Here is a 6,938-nt window from a genome sequence, read left to right as displayed (position 1 = left end):
TTCAATCACTTTTATTGCTATCACAAGGGATGAACAAAATCCCTTGTGATAGCATGGTCAGTGACAGGTCCTCTCTACTGAGACATTTGGGGTCCATTAGACCCCAGATCTCTTCTCTGCCCTTAGATCGGTGTGATCAGATGCTTTCACAGGCCGGTAATGGCTTGTTTACATCAGACCAAAACCAGAAATGACAAAATACTTGTTGCTTCCAGTTTCTTAGATCATAGAAATGATTGGGAATGTTCTGGTCTTTGGTTATCTCTATGGTCGGCAGACAGAACCAGAGACTTCAGCGTGGGGCTCCCTGGTGGGATGGGAGAGCCCAAGAAGACAGCGGGGGGGGCCCTTCAGTTGCATGCGAAAGCGATCCAGTGATTCATTAGCCACTTGGATCATTTTTACTTTATTTCGCATCACTGTCTGGAAAAAAAAAAAAAGGTATTGGGGTTATGACTGGAGCTCCAGCCATGGCCCTGTTATACCAAATTCAACCAGAGGATGTACAGGTACGGTTCTTTTGAGGGAAGTGGATATGGAAGCCAAATGTAACCCACGTTCACCACACTGAATTGACTTTTTTGGGGTTAACAAAATTTGTGTATAGCAATGGTTCCCAACCTTAGCTGTCAAGTACCCCAAGTAGGTCATGTTTTGTGAATTCACCTTTAGATATAATAGAACAAGAGATATGCCGGAAGCACATGAAGGATCTCCAAAAAGCATCCAAACATTTTATTAAATGGTCACATCACACCATAACAACATCATGGTCTCTGAGGCCCTCAAGGCCCCTTCTTCAGGCATGTGACTTCTTTTTTTTGCATAATGTTTTATTGATCAGAATTTAAGAGATTACAAAATACAGTAGAATGAATGCAAGGTACAAAAATAACCGCAGACAAAAAACAAATCAACAAGAAATTAAAAAAGGAAAAAAAAAATCAGATAACTGGGTGTCACGTACCTGATGGGAGACTGAATTGATGAGGTCGGCCTCACTTGTGTCACTAATCCTGAGCCCGCTGAGGTAGGAACAGAGGGCGTCTAAGGACCAGGGGGACAAGAGCGCCAAGGTTTTGCTTGCGGCTCTTGCAGATGATAACCTTGGTAGGCAGGATATCCTCTGATTTGGGTACTGAGGAGATAGACCAGGCAGGTACAGTGGATTGCCAGATGCACAGCAGAGCCAGGTATGTAGCCAGGACACAGGACTGGAACGGAGTCATAGGATAGCCAGGGTCATACAGTTGCAAGAAAAAGTATGTGAACCCCTTGGGATTACGTGGAGTTTTGCATGAATTGGGCATAAAATGTGCTCTGAACGTCATCTAAGTCACAACAATAGAAGAACACAGTCTGCTGAACATAATACTACACAAACATTAGATGTTGCCATGGTTTAATTGCACATAACATGTAAACATTCACAGTGCAGGGAGGAAAAAGTATGTGAACCTTTGGACTTAATAACTGGTTGACCCTCCTTTGGCAGCAATAACCTCAACCAAACATTTCCTGTAGTTGCAGATCAGACCTGCACAAGGATATGGAGTCATTTTGGACCACTCCTCTTCACAAAACTGTTTCAGTGTAGCAATATTCTTGGGATGTCTGGTGTGAATCGCTCTCTTAAGGTCATGCCACATTATTTCAATCGGGTTGAGGTCAGGACTCTGACTGGGCCACTCCAGAAGGCGTATTCTGTGCTGTTGCAGCCATTGTTTTGTTGAATTACTTGTATGCATTGGGTCATTGTCCTGTTGCATCACCCATCCTCTGCGGAGCTTCAGTTGGCAGACAGATGGTCATACGTTTTCCTGCAAAATGTCTTGATAAACTCTGGAATTAATTTTCCCATCAATGACAACAATCCGTCCAGACCCTGAGGCAGCAAAGCAGCCCCAAACCATGATGCTCCCTCCGCCATGTTTCACAGTGGGGATGAGGTTTTGATGTTGGTGTGCTGTGCCTTTTTTTCTCCACACATAGTGTTGTGTGTTCTTCCCAAACAACTCAATCTTGGTTTCATCTGTCCACAGTATATTTTGCCAGTAGTGCTGTGGAACATCCAGGTGCTCTTTTGCAGACTTCAAACGTGCTGCAGTATTCTTTTTGGACAGCAATGGCTTCCTCCGTGGTGTCCTCCCATGTACTCCATTCTTGTTTAATGTTTTCCTTATTGTAGATGTGTCAACAAAAATGTTAGCATGTGCCAGAGATTTCTGTAGGTCTTTAGCTGACACTCTGGGATTCTTCTTTACCTCATGCAGCATTCTGCGCTGTGCTCTTGCAGTCATTTTTACAGGACGACCACGCCTAGGGAGAGTAGCAACAGTGCTAAACTTTCTCCATTTGTAGACAGTCTGTCTTACCGTGGACACATGAACATCAAGGCTTTTGGAGATACTTTTGTAACCCTTTCCAGCTTCATGCAAGTCAACAATTCTTGATCGTAGGTCTTCTGAGAGCTCTTTTCTGCGAGGCATGGTTCACATCAGACAGTGCTTCTTGAAACCAGTAAACCCAAAACAGGTGTGTGTTTTTTAAGGGCAGGACAGCTGTCAGCAACACATCCAATATCATCACACTGATTGGAGTCAAGGTTGGCTCACTCCTGGCTCCAATTAGCTCTGGGAGAAGTCATTAAGCTAGGGCCTCACATACTTTTTCCTCCCTGCACTGTGAATGTTTACATGTTATGTGCAATTAAACCATGGCAACATCTAATGTTTGTGTAGTATTATGTTCAGCAGACTGTGTTCTTCTATTGTTGTGACTTAGATGACGTTCAGAGCACATTTTATGCCCAATTCATGCAAAACTCCACGTAATCCCAAGGGGTTCACATACTTTTTCTTGCAACTGTAACAGTCGGGCAGCGCGGTACAGGATCAGGAGGAAATGCCAGAGTCAGGCGCAGAGCCGAAGTCAGGAACCGGGGGGGCAGGAGAGTACTCAGAGTCGGGTCAGGAACAAGCCGGGTCAGAACCAAAGGAAATCGCACAGGAAACAAGCAGGACACGGGGGAAGCTGAAGACCAGTCAGCACTGAATGAGCACCGAGGTGCTCTTTAAATAGCCCGCCCAGCGCCGACAGACGTGCCTGGGTCCTAGTGCCCACCTCCCTGTATGCCTTGTCGGGATCCTGCACATGCGCAGATTCATGTGCTGCGGCGATCTTCTTGTTTCCTGACACTGGGTTTACAATAAACAATGCAAATTAGAAATACAAAAAGAGGGGGGAGGGGAACATAACCAGGCCTCGGCCCACAAAGGTGGCTCCAAGCAGTAATAAGAGAAGGGGATATTCCCTTAAGGTTTTGCTAAACCTACTTCAATCAAAAAAACTAGAATTGTGAAAGAGGACACGTAGCAATGCAGCGACCCCACTGACTAAATACCAAAATGCATATACAGTGCTGGTGTGGGAGACGCCCTACCAAATAGGCTATGCTGAGAAGGATGGACCCAACAGTAGGTCACACCCTCCCACAACAATATGGGGCCCAATCACCTAACATTGCTGTTCTTATGCTGTCCATCTACATTATAAGAACTAGTAATTGTGTTCTTAGAAATAATTACATTAATTAACTTAAGAATGTTTTATAAAACAGGACATCAATGGGCCGGCACAGGGAACCAGGAAGAAGAAGTCAACCACCAATGACCTCCATTTTGAAAATGCCCAAACCCATTGATTCAGTGGGGTTCAGCGTCCAAAATGATCTCTCTAAATCACATTCAGTAGGCAATACTGTTGCTGAACGTTACTTAAAGTGAATAGAGCTATGCTGCAACTGCCTGTCCAACATTAGGCTTGCAGTTGAAAATACCATGGTAAATACTTATGTCAGAGCCTGGGATCGAACCTGGTCCTTCTGCAGTGAGAGGCAATGTCTCGTCTCGCTGAGCTATCTGGAATGCTGGACAGCTCCCTTGACAATTCTTGGATAATCCTGCCTTGTGCCTTTTTTTCTTTTGAACCTTGAACTCCTTGCTCCTCCCATGAACTTCCTTATAAAAGCCATGTCTCTGCACTTCCTCCTTGCCAGATTATTGTGCCTTACCAGCCAATATCCTGCTTACCGTTCCTGCTGCCATCTTAATCTACGTTACCGACCTTTGGCTTGCTACTGACTACGATTCTGCCTCATCCTATCTACTACCATTGGTGACCGACTCTTGGCTTTTGACTGACTCCGCTTCTGTTTGATCCCTGAACTGTTTGATCTGCTTTTGGTTTCCAGCCTACTCATTCCCTGGTGGGGTGATCCTGAGATCTGCGACCTGGCATTCACACGCAGCCAAATCCATCTCCACCATTAGGAGCTCTGGGGAAGACCGGTGGATGCTTAGACCCCGCACCTCAGGTGAGCCTGTGTCATTCCCAGGGTGGGCCAATCCTGCTGGTTACAGGTAAGCCTTACAACTGCTGTAGCAACTGGTCTCTGAACCTGACCCAGACCGTGACAACTTCCTCAACTGTCCAAGACAACCCAAAACATTCAGGAAGAATCAGTATGGCCTCATGATGCCTGTCAGCTGCCCCTGTGCTTCTCTGTGAAAAGTGATGTAAGGTCTTAAAGTCTTGCCCACCCACACATTTCTTTTTTTAGTTTTCTGCTAACAAGAACAATTGAGTACTGTCCTGGATACATTTTTATTTGCACTAACATTCAATTTTCAGGACAAGTTTTCAAGGTATATCCCCATCTTCAAGGTCCAACCAGAGATGAATGGTTCTACTCTCAACAGGAAATACAAGACAGCATACAATATCCCACCCACCCATTTGTTTTTTTTTTTAACCTGATGGCTGTTGGGCCAGTGGTCAATGGGAGCACAGATATGTGCACTTCCGTCTTGTCTCTTTCCCAAGGCTACCCTTCATTGGTAGGTTCTTGTCTCCCCCATATGGTTGTGGGGATGGCATTCCTAATGCTTACCTCATTACCTCTTTATTGAAGACTTCATGGATACGGTGTTGCTTTGGGTGTACCTTATGGGCTTACTCACACCATGTGCATTGACATATTTTTATGCACCTCTCAGGTCTCGGCATGGGTATAAAGAAAACCATTGCCTTCTATGTGTCCTGTTATTGTCATGTGCAGATGGTGTGGTGTGAACAGGGCACACAGAAAACAATATTTTTCATTGAGCTTTTGCAAAGACTTGCATGATTGCTAGACCAAAAAGGGGAGGACCTTTCCCATGAATCAATCCTTGAAGGACCTTAATTAGAGGAAGGAATCAGAAAAAAGAAGTCTCAGCCTCAGGCCACATGCCCTCAACATTCAGGGGTGCCTTGCCAGGGGGAACCCTTAGCAAAGCACTTTGTCCCTATAAAAAATGAGGACAAGGGTCTCTTCCCCACAACCCTGATTGTTGGTTGTTCGGTTCTGCAGATACTTATTGGAACCTGGAAACCCCCTATATAATAAGTGGTCCCCATATGCAGCCCCCCCCCCACACACACACATGGTTGGGGATTCCCAGTGAAAGCAAGCAGTGGTTCCTAAAATCCTGTGACAGTGGGAAGCTGTCATATGTAGGACTTAGAAATACAGCTCCTACATATGATGCTTGGGGAAAGGTTTGGGCGTTAGTTAAAGGACAATCCAGACTAAACCTTCATCTTAACCCTAATGGATAGGAAGATAGAGGACCTCCTTAGGATAACCTAGGAAGCAAGTTCTCCGTCTGTGGCACCAACCTTGGCAGCTGCATGTGTGGCTCACAATCTGGACGTTTGGATTGACAACTTGGGTCAGCACATTGGGGGCAAAAAAATTTCCTTGTAGGAGATTGTAGATAACCCTTAGCTGGCAACCAAGGCTGTGTCATATAAAATGGACACACCCATAAAGTCCGTAAGAGCCTCCATCAGATCAGATCCTTTTCCTATTTGGCCAGAAGGGCCATCTGGCACAGCATGCAATACACTGGTATTTGTGACTTGGTAAAGGGCGAGATCAGTGGGCACAGCTGCTTCTGGGAATGTGGGCAAACAAGGAACAGGACTAGAAGCCAACATTGATGCTGTTACTGCTGAAACCATCAGACCCTCATGCTGTGATCCCAGGACACAGCCCAGACACAACCGTCATGGGACAATAAACTAAAAAATGGGAATGCCCTGCCAAATCGGGAACGATTGGAAAGTATCAATCAGTGGAGCCCATCATTTCTCCTGCTAGGTAATAGTGTAAAGTTTTCAAAATGATGTTAATAGAAAAAAAAGAACAGAGAAATCAAAATCTGAACACTGGAACATCAAAGAAATAGAGGTTTTCCATATATGTGGGAGTAATAGCAGCAGAAGTAGTAAAGTAGTATAAAGTGATAGTAGTATTAGTAATAGTCATATTGCTGTATAAACATAATAATACAATATTGAATAAACCAGAGGTGAAGAAGCACAAGAGCACCACCCAGTGCACAGGAGGAGTAACCACAGATTAGCAAAAGTTACTACACTATGCAGCTGGGGGGGGGGCTTGCTGATCTCAGGCTCGGTAATGTAACATCATTCCATCAATGTATCCAAGGATTCCTCAGTCCATACTGCAATAGAGTCATTAAAGTCTTCATTTATTATGACAATATTATACTTACCATATATGCCTTGTACAGAAGGATTGCAGAACACACATTCCAATACACTTGACAATGAACAAAAAAAGGGAAAAGAAAACCAACAAAATGTAAAAAATGTCAATTTGTTCTAATATAGCACACATGTTTAGGAGCTTTATTTAAATCTGTCTTTATTCTTGCTGGCCGGGCTGGACATATGATTCACATGTGTTTCCCATCCTCATCTATCCTCCAGCAGGGAACAGGTCCTGAATGCTGCTGCAGAGAACTGGGCTCATGTGATGCGGGGAGCTTGGCTCCCTGAATCATTTCCCTGTCAGCTCACAGAAGATG

This window comes from Staurois parvus, unplaced genomic scaffold (assembly GCF_062004578.1).
Source record: "Staurois parvus isolate SC_StPar_1 unplaced genomic scaffold, SC_StPar_1.0 ptg000231l, whole genome shotgun sequence".
NCBI lineage: Eukaryota > Metazoa > Chordata > Amphibia > Anura > Ranidae > Staurois > Staurois parvus.
This window is presented reverse-complemented; position numbering follows the sequence as displayed.